We start from the raw sequence: 17787 nt of genomic DNA, 5'->3' as shown, positions 1-17787 counted from the left end.
GGTAACACTGCTGCAGAGGTTTCAGGCACAGAGGGCCAATATTGTCCAGGTGCAATTATCCAGGAATGCAGCACCTCAGTTTATTGGTACTGTTGAGAAATCTCTATTCCTGCATAAGAGGAAACAACTGAAGGCAAGTACAATCTTTATGGCGATTTCTGTGGTCTTTAGATCAGGTTTTAAATGTAGCGTCTTCAACCACTGCCCCTGGAGACACTACAAGGCTTCCACACATGGAAAGCCCATAGCAGGTCCCTCCTGTGCAGAGTGACTCCTCTTCTGCTGTGTGTGCTCTGCTCTGCCTTGGGAACTGACAGACAAAATCTTCCTGTTCCTTAACCTCCTGCCTGCTTCATCTCATACCACACAAAACGAATGTGCTTACTCCTAACAGCCAGTTCTTGTCCTTCATAAATGAAGTCAGTCTTGGTATTTCTACATTTCAGGGAGTTTGGAGTGAATCACTTGAGTTTCTTCATCAGTTTCTGTATTTATGAAGGGGGTAAGATCTAGAGTGTACAGACAATCCTCCTCATTATGAAAATATTGCTACAGATCACTATAAGCAAAAAAGTGCACATCATTCATGAAGGACTTTTTGGCAATTATTTTATAGTGCTGGTTATAAATGGGTTCATTGACTTACCTAGAGCCTGGTGCCAACACCCCTGCAGAGCCAGACACCACTCATTTCTGCAACACTTTCCATTGTCTTCAAGTAGGACAGTGTTTGAATACCTAAATGCATTTGTAGAGTGAGGAAATTTCTCTAGTCCCATTACTCATTGACTTTTCATTCAATAACCTGCAAGTCCCAAACATCCTGAAATCAGCAGTGACTTCTTAAATAAGCCCATTATTAGAGCAAGGCAGGAGCTCAAATCCATGAGGATGTACTTTCAAAACCCCTTTGCTTTGCTTCTGCATTTGCTATGCAGAAATGAATTTTCCAATCCAGACAGTAGGGAGTTCTGGCAAACAGGCAACAGACAGAGAGATAACATTATCTGATATCAATTCCTTTTCTTTCATCAGTTCTTCCATCCCAGAATTTTTACAAGGACAGCATTGCAGTTCTATCAGCAATGCTGGGACAGGAAAGACAAATAAACTGAATTTAAAAAAAAAAAGACATCAACATGACACTCAGTGTGCCTTTTCCTACTGGTCTATAACAGCACACTTTCAGCAGCAAAAGTGGAACAGAAAAAACATATATATTTAAATATTAATAGCTTTTACTGGCTCTAAAGCAGAAACAGCTCTGCTCACTACACACTAGAGAGCTGATCCCAGGACTAGAGGTATAACCCATCATTATCTTCCTAATGTGGGCAACATATTGATTTTTTTTCCTTTTATTCATGCATCAAGGCTCCCAGTGAGTGCATGTGCACATCTGGGTCCGTTTGAGTGTGTGGAGCAAAGACCAGAGATGGATGATATTCTTTGGAGATTTCAATCCATGTCTCTGGACATAATGGCTTTTGCCCTAACACTTTATGTTTCTCTGCTCCTTCCTGTAGGAGCTGTTGTTTCTATGCTCCCCCTGCAGCTGTGAAATGAGAGTCTGAGCTGTGTCTCAGCTGAGGGCAAGCAGTGAAGCATGATCCAAACCCCACTTTCCATCCTCTCTGCAGGCAAACACGTTGCTTTTACACTGCTTCCAGCCTCAGCTGGACTGAACTTGGGAGGGCAGACTCACTCCTGATCCTGCAGCTTGTGCAGGATGCTCTACAGTGCCCACATCAGATCTCAAGATCCTGTCAGAACCATGGCAGAACTGCTTAGGAAAGCTGGAGAAATAGAGAAGGGAGCTAAATAAATAAGCTAAATAAACTTTCAGCAAAGTAAACTCACAAGTCAGTATCTTATTACTCACTAGCAGTATTTCTTTCTGTTAAAAAAAAATTAATTAGAAATGTGTAGCAATTGTTGCAGTTCTCCTGGGATTTTACTGATATGGAAAAAGGTAATAGAAGAGACTTGGCCTGACACTCTGTACTGATACTCCTTACTCCCCATTGGCCAGGGACCAATCCTATATTTCAGAATAAACTCTTTTTTGCAAAGGTAGAACTGGCCTCAAGCCCAATGCATATTTGTACCTTTGATGTGTCCTTAGTTCCTGCAAAAGAAGAAGATTTTTCCTAAGGGGAAAGGCAGAAACCTGTGAATGAGCATTACAGAAGGCTGGTTTTGGGAATGCCAGCTCATTTGTGTCAAAGACATTGTTGCAATTACAGGGGACACAACATGTGAATGAGAACATCAGGGCTCATGTGAGGTCTGCCTGCAGATTCCAGCTTGCTGTATATAAATATATGAAGGATATAGATAGCACTTAGCATGCTGGCAAAGTGAGCTGTGACAAAGTGCTGGGCTGACTCCTCAGTGTCATCCTGAAGGAATCAGCACTTTTTTGGGATGCTACTTCAAATCTTAATGATTGGAATAGATTGAAAAGATCAAGCGTGCCAGACACAGTGATTCCAGTTCAGAGCAATGTTGTAAATACACAAAAATCAGGGGCATGGAAGGAAAATTCCCTCTAGAAATAGTCTCTTTTTCTCTCACTTCTCTAATCCAAAAGGATTTAGCCTAGTACTTAACGTACACACTGGTTAGAGAAAACAATCTATCCAGCATTAAGTGTCTTCCATGGCATCTGCTGCACAAATCCTGTGTCCCAGGATACTCCCAACTTAACCAGGCTGGTTTTGAGTGAGCTCACAGACAAAGGCAAGAGGAAGAAATTAATACAGGCAGATTGGACAGAAAATCCATTTCCAGAAATTCAGCCTCATACTTTCACTGACCTCAGGGAGACAATAGCAGAGATAATTCTGCTCCAAGTGCAGCATGGTGATGGCTTTAAAAGGCTGTGCCAGAGAAATATTGAAGAGACTAACAAGGAGCGGTGCTTGGAGCGTGTACAGGCCCAGAAAGGCTTCCCTGACTTTGTCCTGTTAGAACATGGACAGTACTGAAGAAAAACCAAATCACCCCTTCCCCAGAAGCATGGCTGGACTCATTTTGAGCTATAATTCATGCTTACCTAGCCCTTGCCAAGAACTGCCTGTAAAAACCAGGGTAACTTCCCCAGCCACCTCACTCTCCTGTGTACACAACATGGTCATGTATTTCTCTGTGCTCCCCAAGAATGACCTCACTGGCTGATAAAAATCCACAGTGTGTCTTTTACTACACATCTCTCTCTCACATCTCACCCTAAAACAAAAAAAAACACAGTGTGATGACAAAAAAGGCCCCAAAACTTATTTCCAGTGACCTGGATAAACAAAATTATGGTCTTGTCCAGACTTCCTAGGCAGCTCCACCTCCAGAGGGGACAGCCTGGGACTTCAGGTGCTGGATGCTCCTGCTCAGACTGAGGAGGTCTCAGCAGGAGCTTTCCTTGCTGTACCCACCTACACAAGCCTTTCAAGCATAGAAGAAAGGAGTGGAATCTAAAATGTCTTCTTTTCCTAAGTCTGAAATAAATAACTATTGGCCAAAATGTTTGCATCTAGGTATTACTCAGAGGTCATGATGCTCAGTGTGAGCTCTGCTGCCTTATTATGCTGGTAATGAACTCAGAAATGTCTGAAGGGGACATGCACTGAATGTCACTTCCAATTTCTGTAGAGGCCAGTTGATTATTATGGCCCAAATAGAGTAAGGTGCTAATTGACCTACTAAGAGGCTGACTGCACTAAGATTCAGGCTCAGAAACTTCTATGCATAGATGCACTTTTCATGCTCTGTATACTGTGACTTACTGGGTATTTTCACCTTACTAGAATTAATTATCTCTCTTTTTTGTCAGTTTAGCTCAATCATGTAGAGCAAAATAATTGGCCTTTACCAAAGTAGGCATCCAAAAATATAACTGAAAAGTATACTGTCCAGAATTCAGACTCCTTTTTCCATTCCTTTGCCTGTATTTGTGAATTTTTCTGTTAGAAAACAATCACATCCTGACAGAATAGACTCAGGAAAGGATGGCAAAACCTTCTGTCAACAAACCCAGTGGAACTGGGAATTGGAACTTCTATTCTCCTCAAATACAAAACATCTTAGTTTTTAGTCCATTGCTTTGTTATTCAAGCTGCTGCAAATAGCTCTTTTTAGTCTTAAGAAAGCGTTGTTTGCATAAATCTAGCCTAAGGCAGACAACACTAGAGCAATTTTTAGAAACAATTCTAAAGCAACTGAATATTCTGGGTGAAGTGAAGCTCAACTGGCACATGAATCAAGCTGAATGGGTAAAATTCACATAAAGACATTATATAGTGCATGTATATGAGCCCTGTTAACAAAGGATTTAGCAGCCTCCAGCTTTGTTACTTTTCCTCTCAACATCCCAGTGAGGAAGCAGAGAGAAGCTGAGGGACTTTTGTTCAAGCACACAGAAATTGTGGAGAATGAGGAATGGATTGAACCTAGACAAACCAGAGCTCTGTGTGCCACACAACTTACCTGCTGAACTCTCCATGCAGAAAGAAAAGTCATGAGGGGAACCATAGGAAATATCACACACAAACCTGCATCGTGGGCAAAACCAAGATTTCTTTCCATGGCTCTCCTCCCTGACTGCTGGTTCCTGCTCCTGTGATTTCAGCAAGGCTCAGGGTTTCTCCAAATACTCTTAATGAAAGAGCAAGCAATGATCTGAACCAACTCTATTCCCTGTTACATTCAGTTATAAAGAATTCTTATGCTTCTAGGATAAAACTCCTGGATATAGGAAAAAATCATTAAGAACTGTCTCACATTTTGGTTGCTACCATCTTCCTGCTAATTAGATGACTTATTAAGTAAATTATCAAAAATAAGACCTGGCCAGTTAATCATCCTTTTTAATATGGTAGATTACTTTGATTTTTTAATTGTTGCAAGATTTAAAAAAAAAATACCCAAAATGACGTGCACACTCATGAGCCAAACAGGAGAAGCTCATTATATTCTCCCCCAGCAGCACACAACCCAAGGAGTCAGCTCAATTCCGTGTCCTCTGGGAGCTGTACAGGAACAGCAATCTCTCTAGAAGAACACACACCTGGCCTGGGCTCAGCAGCTGGGATATTTGTTGTTTGCCTGACAAAAGTAATCAAGTATTGCTATGCTGCAGTCACCAGAAAATTCCCTCTGCCAGAACCAGTGATGGAGCCAAATGGTTCTCTAAGTGGTGAGAAAAGAAAAAATTAAACACATGACTTCTCTTTTTAAAATTATTTAAACTAATATAAATACTGAGTATTTAAACACTGAGCAGTAAATACTGAGTCAGTAACCAGGAATTCTAATATCTTTTTGCCAGACTTAGAGCACTCATTTTTCATCCCACCTGATTAAGGTGATGCTGATTGTACACAGGTTAGGACCTGGGTCTGCAGAGATCTCAGAGGGGGAAGAAATCACTGATAGTAAAGCAAAGTAAAATTCAGCCTTCCTCATGTGGAAAGCTACCAGTTGCTGCACCTGCTGCTTTCTGAACCCATCCTCCTTCCTCCTTTCCAAGAGCACTTGTAAAGCTGTAAGTGAGTAATAAAAGGGAAAAGCTCCCACAGAACATTTCCCTGTAATTCTGTGCCAGCAGAACATGACAAGTGAGCACCCTTGGTTCCACCACCCCTCTTGTCTACCCAGTGTGCACAAACCAGCTCGAGTGCTGCTCCCAGAGCCGTAACAGAAAGGAACCAGCTGATGCACAGAAAGCAGTGGTAGTTTTCATTTCACAATAATAGGAAGTTCAGTGAAATTAGGCTGTATCTGGCTTACCAGCACTTAGTTCTCCAGCTGGTACTGGCAAACATAGCAACAACCATCAGTGAAATGGTTTCATACATTTGCCAACTTGCCAGTTCCCCAGTGCTGTGATAAAAGTGGAAGAAGAACCAGCTGATGTGTTAAGCAAAAGAGGAGGTGATAAAGGCAAGGAAGGAGTAAGAGGGTGCAAAGAGTCAAGTTAAAGAAGGAAAAAATGTCTCTAGAAACTCAATAGTAAAAGAGGTCTTGTGAATTGTTAATTCACAAAAACATTGGGATTAACAAATTGTGAGAGATTTAAAGGAGTAAAATCAGAGGGGCTGAGAAAATAAGATTCAATGTTACTACCATCCTAATATGAAAAAACACCCCACAAATAAAAATCAAATAAAACAAGGAAAAGCCTCCTTAACTCCTCCGGGTAGTGACTTCATGTTTTATAGTCGAAGCCTTGCTTCCTGGTAAAATAAGAGCTCTTATTCATGTCACATTCCTGCCCAGTTGGCCCCAGTTGCTTTGGAGCTTCACAGCTGATTAAAGCTGTGCTGACCAGAGGGGCAAGGCTTCCAACCACTTCAATACCTCTGCAGAGAGGCAACCACAAGCAGAGAGAAATCCCAATATACTCATCTTGATTAATCAGGGGACCTGTGCTAGAAACAGCCTTGCAAACCAGACTCCATTTTCAGCCAGTTCTGAAATTCCTAGGTCATGGCTGCAAACAATTCTTGAATGACCCAAGCAATTAAAGAGAATAAGGCTGGGTACCAGAGTTTCTGGAGTTTTTGGTGTTTTTAGGCTGTAGAAGCTGCTTAAATTATGGCACAACATAACATTTTATGTAGTTGTGTGCTAGCTCCAAATAAAATACTTATCTTACTCTATATAAAACCCCCACCACCTACTGTGGGGGGGCAGAGCACCTTAATTCTTTGCATGACCTTAGACAAAGCAGAGTGTAAGTTGTCAGATATTTTGAAGAGCTGACAGACAGCAGACAAAGGATTCTCCCATGGGCACACACAGACATCCCCCAGGCATTCTGGTATTCAGCCAGTGCTTCCAGCTCTCACCTACACAAGTGTCCTCCTTGTCTTGAGGAACTGGCTGCACTTTGGGGGAACCTGTCTCCTCAGACACCTGTCTGACTCGTGGCATTGCAGGGCTCTAAGCACAAGCTCCAAATCCTCTCTACTTCTGGTTTAGATCCGTCTCTCAAAGTGCTCCTGATGGCACTGTAGCCACGAGCAGGTGGCACAGCAGCCCTTCAAGTGGATTTACAAGTGCAGCATCCTTTCCAGCACTTACCACACATTCACACAGATGCACTCCAGAGTATCTCTAGTTTTGGAGTGTGGCTCCTAGTTAGTTCAAAGCTATCTTTTGTGAAGACTGCAATGTAAAGTGAAGTATCAGGCATAGCCTTTCCAGCTGGGAGTTGTTTATCCTCTGGAATCTCTCTTCTATGAAATTCCATCTCTTTATTGCAGCTGCCTAAAAACAGCCTGTACAAATCATATTAATAAAATACTAATCTGCTTTAATTGAAGTATTTTCCAAGTGTACACAATAAGGTAATATGGAACATCCTGAAGATAATTTTTTTAAAAAGCACTGAAGCCAACATAAACCTCAATAATTACCTGGCAAAGCATAAGGCAGAAAAAAACCTGTGGGATCTGCAGTTTCCTACAGGCTCACATTCTTGCTCCCCTCTGCTCAAACACCATACAAGAGCCAGGACAAATGGGCTGCACTGACATTTCCAGTACAGCTGTGCTTTGCAAAGTATTACTGGAATATAAGCAGCCTGGCTCTTGGTTTAAAGCAAGCAGCACTCCACACCAATGGTGTGTGTGCTCAGATCAGCTCTACTGCTGCAGCTTTAGAGGTGTCCCTGGCAAGGGAACCCACTCAGACACAGGATGGGTAGTGGGAAGTAAGACATCAGGCAGGAGAGTCCTTTGAACAGAAGCTGGCAGAGGCAGAACTTGGGAAAGCTGGGGGATGTGGTATCTCCTCCTACCCACCATACAGCAGCTGACTTCAGTCAGACAGAGAGGAATGTAAGGAGAGGAAAAAAAAGCTAATACATGGCATGCAAATATTCTGTGCTCCCTCATCATCACCCTTCTCTGGAACTGTTTTACCAAGGGACCCAGCTGGGGACAGAAAGTCTGGAACAATTTCTCTGATTCCTCTGTAGGCAGAGAACAGTTCCATACACCATGAGTTTCCCAAAGCCACCTCTTGAAAGCTTTGTGCACTGATGAACAGCTCCTTCCTCTCTCTCCCCTCAGCTCCAGCTAACAAACCCCTAGAGATCTGCTTTGAGAGCAGTGGGGAAATCCTGTTTGCTTGAAAATCCAATTTCATTCCCAGCACAGATATTCTTATCTTCATAATCCACACATTTCTGCTCTCCTGTGCCAATCACTCCCTTTCTGCAGCTTCCCTGATCCCAGTGTTGGGAGCCCAACCCTGAAAGAGCCACTAGGCCCAGAGAAACACAAGACAGTTTGATTATAAGGGGATCATAAATTTTGCATTTTAAAAAAGAGCTTTTTCTTGTGAGAATTAGGCAAAACTCAAGGGATTCATCTGAAAGAGAAGTTTTTGGATCTTGGGATGATACACTTTATCAAAGCTATCTTCCCTCGATGTTGCTAAAGACACTATGAAAGTGTATGGGAATGGCTAATAAAGAGGCCCCAGGCCTAAGGGATGATGATAAATCTTTAACAAACAGCAATTCAAATTTCTTTGTCCCAACACATTTAGCCTTTATAAAGATCAAGCATTATAAGCTCTCTGAGCAGTTTGTCCCCCTTCCTCAGCCAGTGGAACTGAACCCTGAAGAAGCTGTTTTCCAACATCTTGACTTCCAACTGCTTTCATGGCACATTCTGAGACTTCTTTACCTCTGTGTTTCAACACCAGCCGCCTCAGGGACATAATCCTCTCAAAATGCAGGGATAAAGAAACTCAGGTCACCAGGAAGAGTGTCCTCCTTTAGACAAACCTCTCAGCTCCAATGACAAAGCATTCAGCTTTCTCTCAGGTGCTCACATTCAGCAGCTGTCTTCAGGTGAAAATTCCTCACTGACAGCTGTTACAAAAATTAATTGCTCTTAGAACTAACTGAAATCTTAACAAAATGGTATTTAGGCAGAAAAGAGTCACATAAACATAAGAAGTCAGGACACATCTGTCAGACACAAGGTAGGAGCAGGCAGAAATATCCAACCTAGCTCAGAATTTCAAATGAATGTACATGCTTCAAACCAAACATCTTCCTGCTCCCAGTGGAAAGTGGCCATTGAAATGAAAAGAATTTTAAAAAGAGGAATGTCAGTATTTTTAAAACTCTGGGAAAGTGGCAATCAGAAGCAGAAGCATTTCACCTCAGGGTATCTCCAGTGCCTGCAATATTTATAACTTATTCAAAATCAGAACATTTTGATTGGAATGATGACAACAGAAAATATTTTTAAAAACATTTTCAGCAAGAGAAATCCTCACAAAATTAGTTCAGTGTTGATCTGACCTGTCTGGTTTTGTGCCAGTCCCACTGAATCAATTACTCCCACTGCCTCAAATGGGACTGTAACAAGAATATCACAGACACACTTCCAGCCTAGTCAAAACAGGATGGCTTCTGTCCCTTGCATGCTGGCATGCTTCAGAGAGCCATAAATAAGGAGCAGATGGAATACAGACTGCACTGGGTAGAACTCAAAATAGGTTTTTGGCTATGGAAGACACAGTCGCCTCTGAAGCCTCTCATAACATATAAGAAATTGTAAGGTTCCAGTTGAATTCTAAAAATACACCACCTTTACTGACAAGCAGATGTATCCCATGTTTATATTTAGCTCATGGCCACATTCAGAGTGACTGCTGGTGAGTTGTATGTGACAACAGGGCCACTATTGTTTTTGACCACACACTGGGTAAACATATCCCAAACCCAATTTGACAGAGATTTTATGGACTGCTGGAGAGGAGAAGAATCACACAGACATAGATAAGTTAATTATGCAGGATTTAAAAAAAAGAAAACCAGAACATGTAGTAAGCCAGATGCTTTGTTAATCACTTTATATGACTACTTAGGAACCAAATAAATGACCCAGTGAGTCAGATCTATTACCTGCTGAATCAAATGTTTTACTACTCAATCAGACCCCTCATCTCTTCAAACAGAAACAGTTTCTTAAACTAGAGGCAACATATTGCCTTGTATGTCATATATCACGACTGCCATCCACCGAGAAAAGCCACAGAAGCCACGAGGTGCACATGGAAGGTGAGGATAAGGTCACAGACGCTGCAGGGTGGAGCTGCCTGGGTGAGTGAGCTCTGTGTGGCTCAGGGACAGCACATAGAGAGGAGGGTGCCCCCCTTGGGCACTGCAGCTGCTGCTTGGCACGCTGGTGTGCTGGGCAGGGCCAGCAGCACAGCCCTGGCAGGTTAAGAACTATAAATAACCAACAAATGTCCATCCATCAATCTGGGCTGTCACAGGAGTTTGTGGCTGGGGAGGAGGAGCCAGCTTTTTATTCAGCACCAGCACCTCACTGCCACCAGCCCCCTGAAATATCAACAATTAGTGTGGGTTTCCTTGCTTGGAAAAATAAACATCTCCTGAGCTCTCATAAGCATAACTGCTACAAAGGATAATAAAGTGCCCAGAAGTGATTACAAGAGAGAGGCCCCTTGTAATGATTTCCTTTCAGTCATAACTGATTAAATCCATACAACAGCATCCCAAGACATTGCTAATGATAGTAGAGTCTGTCAGTTTGTGAGATGCTATGAGACTTTGTGAATTAAACCCCATTACTGTCCTAAATTATGGATAAATTTTTCCTCTTCCTTGGTGATATGCAACATATTTTTTTCTTCAGGGCAGTTAGATGATGTCAGCACAAATTACTGCTTTACACATAGTGCAGATGATAGAACCAGAGGCATTAAAGAAACTCACAAAAGCCAAATGTGAAGAGACAGAAGGAACTGCTTCCTTTGACTTGGAAATAACAAATTCCGCTGTGGTATGAGGGGTAAGGCAAAAGAAAAAACCTTTAATTTGGGACACTGATGGAGCTTCAAAAGCTTTACATACTTAAAAATTTAGTTTGGATTCTTGCTTTAAATTACAAAAAAAAAAAATCAATTGGAAGTGCCTATGTTTAATTCTCATATCTCTCCACAAAATGTATATTGATGTGTAATACTCAGAGATTGGGGTATTATCTAGCAAACCAAGGAGCTCTATTTTCAGCTTTGAAAAACAATGAATATGCAATTAGAGTGTTTTTCTAAATGGCTTCCTGTTGTCATCTTATTGCAAAGGTCCCATACCTTCCCAGTGATTTCTCATGAGCAGGTCGTCACAGCACAGCCAACAAACTCCAACTCCCTCCTCACCCAGCTACCCCACTTTTTTGTAGCACGCGTCTTCTTATTGGACACAGCTGTGGCCTGTTAAGGGCAGGCCTGCTCCTAATCTTTGGTGATGAGTACAGCTGCAACTCCTCAGAGGTTAGATTGCCTTCTGCACTATCTTTATTTTCTTACATTCTATCCCCCCACAGCTTCCTATTCTTTTAATTTTTCTTAGTTTACCACAGTTGAAGGAAGGGCAGGTTCACAAGTTCTATACATTGCAAAGTTTGCAGGCAATAATAGGATCTTTTACTACATCAAGTGATACAAAAAAATCCAACACATTGTCAGACATATGACTATACATTTTTTTGTTACTTGAGATAGAGATACTGAATTTTCAAATCCAGGACCTGGGCATTGTTTTGTTATCCTGCATAATATCCCTTTATTATGCTTCCATTACTGCCCTGTATGCACCAGCAGCCAAGCTCTTGCTTGCCATCTGCTGTTCCTGCTCCTGCACGTCTCCACTTCTGCCAGCAAGGCTGGGCCAGGCAAGGAGGCTGCCAGGGCTGTGAGGAGCAGGCACAGCTGCTGCCCCCACACAGCCTGGGCCCAGCTGCTCACAGGGACAGCAACCTGTGCCCTCCCAAACCCCAGGGCACAGCACGAGTGGCCAGTGCAGGTCGGCAGCAGCAGATCCATGGCACTGGCTGTGGATCCTTTGGTGCCCAGGGCATTGTATGAAACCTCCCTTGCCAGGGTGCCTCCCTCGAGGCCAGCCCTGTGCTTGCCATCACTGTGACTGCAGCACTCCCTGCTCCCGTTCTGTGCCTGGCTGTGCACAGAACTAAAAACATCCTGCTTACACTTCCACTCCAGCTCTGCACCACTACCCTCTGCATCCAACACAGAGTTCCATCTCCCAGCTATCTGCTCTGGTATCAGACCTCTGGGTTCCAGTTCTCCCAGTGCTTTCTGCTTCCCAAACTGAGAGGGTACAAAAGCTCTAAATTTAAAGAATTAACTTGGAAGTTTCTCTCTAGACAGAAATTAAGGCTGTACCTGTCTCTCCAGCTCCGAGATCTTTTCCACCAGTGTTTTCAGTTCCATGCTTCTCTGCAGTGCAGCAGGAACAATCTGACTTGTACCCAAACACTTTCAAGTGATCTTGAGGAAAGTCTCTCACATTGAAAACTTTATGTAATTTTATGTATAATGGCTTCCTCCCATATTTTATGTACAATGGCCTCCCACAGAACCACATGCCCTGCTAATCTGTCCCAGCCACATTTCTTTACACTTAACATGTTTAATTAATCAGTTTAGAGACACCAAATTAACTTCATGACAGACAAGCCCAGTGTCCATTTCATTTGCTTGTTAAGGAAAGCAAAAGCCTCTTTAGTAGTAGAAGTGTGAAAGCCAAATTACTACACAGCTTCTCTGTGTTTTCATGATTCTTTTTCATTCCTTGCCATCCAAGCTCTTTACAAACATTAGTTAATTCTTTGGAAATCCTTATCTTTGCTTTACACCTGGGGACAATGAAGCTCTGAGCAAGGATGGTACTTGACTAAACACAGCCCCAGAGACTCGTGGTAGAGCTGAGAGCAAAGCCCATGTCTTCTGGCTCTCAGTCTTGTATCCTAAAGCCCTCTTTTTTCAGTGCACTTTTTCTATTTTCTCATTTTGAAATGTAGCAGTTCTAAATAGAAAGGTCAAGCTCAAACAGTACAGCTGCCCTTCACTCTCCTGCTCCTTCTCCATTTGAAGGGATATGCTGATACAGAAGTTATGATTCCCTCCACCATGGGTGCAAGAGAGAAATCTTTGCACTGTGCCACAAACAGTTGAGAGTTTCTTTTTTTTCCTGGCACACAAGTGATCTCAGTAACAGGAGATGAATCCACAAATGCCCATGTCTCATCCTAAAAGCCCAGTGTACAGAAGAGCCATTACTACCCTGGCAGGGGCCCAGCATGAAAGCAAGGAAGGAGGCAGCAGTGGGCAGCTCTGTCTCACTGAAGAGCAGTGGTAGGAATTCAAGTAAAACTCTGCCCAATTTTGCAGTGAATGTGTTCTGCACCACAGCACTGCTGCTTTTCCAGATGACCAGGTATGTACTTATCTATTGCTATTAACATCCTGCAGCACAGAGAGGCATCTTGAGAAGCAAAATCATTTTCCTTCCACGCCAAAAAAGTTACCCTTCTAATACAAGTCTGGCCAGTACAAAATTTGCCAACCTCATGGATAAAACTGCAGTCCAAGCAGATGTGCAGGTCTGGCCCTGCAACAATAAATTCACAATAGCTTGAAAATATCACGTTTAATTTATTCATAGAATCTACTTCTGGTAGACAGTAGAGCTTTTCTCAATAGCTTACCAATTACTGCAGAAAACACAGTAGTAAAGGGTACTAAAATTTCAATCTGCATAGTTGACTGTGCATTTGCCTTAGCACAGGCTGCTTACTCTTTACTTTTGGGATCATGATGTTCTATTTCACAGCAATGTTATATGTATTACAATTTTTGACACCCATGGTAAATAGATTTTTGCTGTAGGTTTTTGCTATAGGACTTTCCACATATTTCAGTAGAAAGGTGTAAATACTAAAAAAGCTGGAAATAAATTCTTAGTAGCTTATTCTTAGGCTTTGATAAAGAAAGTGATGAGGATTAAAAGAGGCAATTCTACTGAATCTAGAAAACACTGTGAATACTAAAAACTTATAAATGGACCTTACCAAGAGACGTAATACACTCTGTGGTTACACCAAAGCTGGAAACTGCACAGCAACTACATTGATTTGGCAGGTAAACAAGCACAGTTTCCCTGGAATCTACATTTAGAATTTTTACTTCAGAAAGTAAGAACACACAAAAATGCTTATGCTGTATATTGAACACACTGATATTGCCAAAGATGTGCAAATATTTAGCCCCTTTTAATTAACTTCATACAAAATACAGGCATTGCAAGAAAGGCTGCAGCTTCATTTCCAGTGTTTTCAAAGAATTCATGACTGTAGGCCAGTCATGTATTGGGCACTCAGCAGGTTTTCCTGCAGTAAATCTCAAAGCAAGTAAGAGGAAGCAAAAGAAGACTAATAAAAATAAGAATATCAACTCCAAAATAGCATAACCACCTCCAGCTGATGCTTCTGCACTGCTTTGGAGAGCTCTCTGGACTTGTTACACTTGCACACTTTGAAGGTTAAAATGGTGAAGGTAATCAGTGAGTGATAGAGGATTAATATTATTGCCTAAGTACTCTACCAACCCAACACACCTGTAGCTCACAAAGTACATGGTAACTACTTCCAAAATTAACCAGGAAAGGAAAGCACTGGTTTTGAGGAGTGACTTGTCTGCCATATTCCAGAGCAGAAAGGTGGCTTTTAATTTATCCATAATAATTTGCATTTTAACCCTGAAAACCATGAATTGCCTCAATTGCTACCGAGTTGTTCCTGTTAGTAACATTGTCCTGTGCTATGAGTGGAAATTCTCTGGAATATTTTGGGGTTGGGAGCAGATTCTGATGGGGTAACATATAGTATCATCATTTGAAATCCTAAAGGAGTGTTATTTACCTGATAATTTGGTATCATCCACAGCTGTTTTGCACGGCCCTTTGCAAAATCCTGATGGTGTTTTGCGTTGCCTGAAGGCAGCTTATTACAAATATCTGTACAAAATGGTTAGAACTCATCTGGGAAGGCGAATGCATTTACAGAAATGCTGTGGGAAACAGGCTTTGTGACACAATTACCCACATAGACACAGTCCATCACTGTAGAGTAAGCCTCTGGATGAAAACTAGTTCTCCAGTATAAAGCATCTACTAATCCAAAAAAAGCTTCCTAAATTCCAAAGCTTTAGATTACAGAAGACTAAATGTTTCACATACCCTTGCCCTTCCCACTAATTTCTACTAACAGTTGTGAGGACCAAGCTAAGCTCATCCAGCTGACAGTTACTGGAACTACAGTGCCACAGTTTTGTTTTGCCTTGCAGATTTTAAATCAGGCTACACTACAGCGCTGTGAAACAAAGCTGCAGCAACACAATTTAACCCAAAAACATCAGCACCAGAATGACTGAGGCATCCCACTTTTCTAATAGGACTGTAAGTGCACTTGTAATGAAAAAAAATCTAGAAATGCAAAACATTAGCTCCAGTACAGCTGTTCTAATGAACTCATCCAGGTAGTGGTGAGTAGGGAAAACCAAGATTTTACCGGCAGAACCCTCTGGGTATTTGCAGCAGTTACCTGTAAAAAGTTCCATGTTTCAACCAAACAGAGAGCAACGTAAGCCTTGCTGCTGATGACATGAGCCAGGACTTTGGCAGATATCATTTACCTTCACACCTAAAAGGGGCTAGGGGGCAAAAATTGTCATTAGTTGACATTTTCTGTAGTAATTTTCAACCAGAAAGTGACAGCTGTTCTGTTAGTGCAACATTAAGTCAGTTCTATGTTTTCTGAACTTCCTTTTCAGCATCACAACTAGTTGAAAATACCTGTGCCCTTCCACCCAGCAGCATTTATTTTTGCAGCAAACTCCCTATACGTGTAATTGTGTCATTAAGGAAGCTGACTCTACCCTAGGTTGCTTCCACTTTGAAAACTCCAGCATTTCTGACTGGTTCTTTCCTAATGCAAACAGCAGCTGGAAATCACCACGATAAATCCCCAGGAGGGGACTGCCAGTTCCTCGGGACACTTGAACATCTTGCATTCCTCGCGCATCTGAGAGCTCTAATACCCACGGCATGCAAAGCATCACCAGCAGCCCCCGGCCAGTTCGGGGGTGGCTCCCTGCCCGCCATTCCCACGCTTTCACAGTGCATTAACATGCAAATCCACGATAGCACATATGCTAATGCCTGCTAAAAAGGCATTTCATTTCAGGACCTCAGCTTAATGAACAAATGGAATCCTGCAGCATCACTGTGGGGAAAACAACAGCAGAGCACGAGTGGTGAAGGAAGACCTTGAGCGCTCTGTCAGAATGAATGACTGAGAGGGGATGGCAAAGGGAGGCGTGTGAAAACCAGCTGTGGTAATTCCTGCCTTCCACCTCAGCTTCGGCAGGATAACCCGAGCAATCAGTGCATGGTCTGTGACCCTTTGGCTCTTTGGAGAAGCAATCCCGGGCTGTTTTGCTGTACCCTGAACTGCTACTCAGCTCTCAAGCACCAAGCAGTGTGAGATGGTACAAGCACGGTCTGTTCCTTCTACAGCCACTGCAAAGCACAGAGGCTGTGTTGGCAGATGGAAGATTTGCCTTTGGGGAGAAACAGGTCAGGTATCAGAATTTAACGACAGAGAAACAGATGCAGTCTTTCTTCCCCAGCACACTGGTGCTTTGCTCAAACACACCCTTATTAAGTGAAGGTTCAGCTCTGTGAAAGCAATTCCCTGTACCTTAGGAGAGAATCTTGCCCAGCAGGCTCAGGGGTGTAGCCAGGTCTCTGATACACAAGCCTCAGACAAGGTACCTGACAAGCACACTGTCGTGAGAAGCACAAAGTGGAAGGCTCAGCATAAAGACTTGGGACACACCTCCTAGGTTTTTTGACTGTTGCAAGAGAAGAATTTTCTATAGTCTCTTTTTACATGCTGTTGATTAAACATGAGAAGAATAGAGAAATGGTATTAAATTTTCATGCAGTTAGTCTATTTACAGGTACTTACTAAGACTGCACTGTATTTTCAAGTAGATTTCCTCACCGTGACTGTTCTGTTTGTCATACTGAAACCATTCACAATCCCTCTTAGGTCCCACACTATTTAGAATCATAGAATAATTTCAGTTGAAAGGGATCTTTAAAGGTCATCTAGTGCAACTCCACCCTGCAATGAGCAGGGACATCTTCAACTAGACCAAATTGCTCAGAACCTCGTCCAGTCTGACTTGATTTCCTTGGATGGGGCTCTACCATCTACCCGTTCTGTGGGCAACCAGTTCCAGTGTTTCAACATCCTCATTGTAAAAAATTCCTCATATCTAGACTGAATCCACTTCTTCTAGTTTAAAAACATCGTCCCTTGTCCTACTGAAACATCTTTCTTATAAGCCCCTTTAAGTATCAAAGGCCACTTTAAGGTCTCTCAGAGCCTTCTCTTCTCCAGGCTAAACAGTCCCAATTTAAACCAATTCCAGCTAATGGATAGTGAATGAGAGAGAAAAGGTAGCAATGAAAGCAGAAATAAAGACTGAAAATAAAGGCTGGAACTTGCACCTGGTATCAGGTGACCCCTGATATGAGGCTCAACTTACTAATTAAGATCTGCAGCAAACCCAGCACATTAATGTTGGGATGTTTAACAATAAGGCAACAATGTGCTGAGAAATTTTTTTGAGTGCACAGAAGTCATCAACCATCAATTCCACTATATAGTCCACAGAACTTTTTATCATCTGAGATATTTGAACAGCATAAGTACAACAAATGCACCTCTAAACAAAATTGATTACATGCACATACAGAAAAGTTCAGAAGTTACAGGAAATCAAAGTTGGTTTGGTTTTTTCCTATCCCATGGGGTTTCAGCCTGTCCTACAGTGCTTGCAAAGGGCACATAAGACCTTCTTGCCCCCTCC

This window comes from Zonotrichia albicollis, chromosome 11 (genome assembly GCF_047830755.1).
Source record: "Zonotrichia albicollis isolate bZonAlb1 chromosome 11, bZonAlb1.hap1, whole genome shotgun sequence".
Classification (NCBI taxonomy): domain Eukaryota; kingdom Metazoa; phylum Chordata; class Aves; order Passeriformes; family Passerellidae; genus Zonotrichia; species Zonotrichia albicollis.
The sequence above is the reverse complement of the archived record's forward strand: the minus strand, read 5'-3'. Positions refer to the sequence as shown.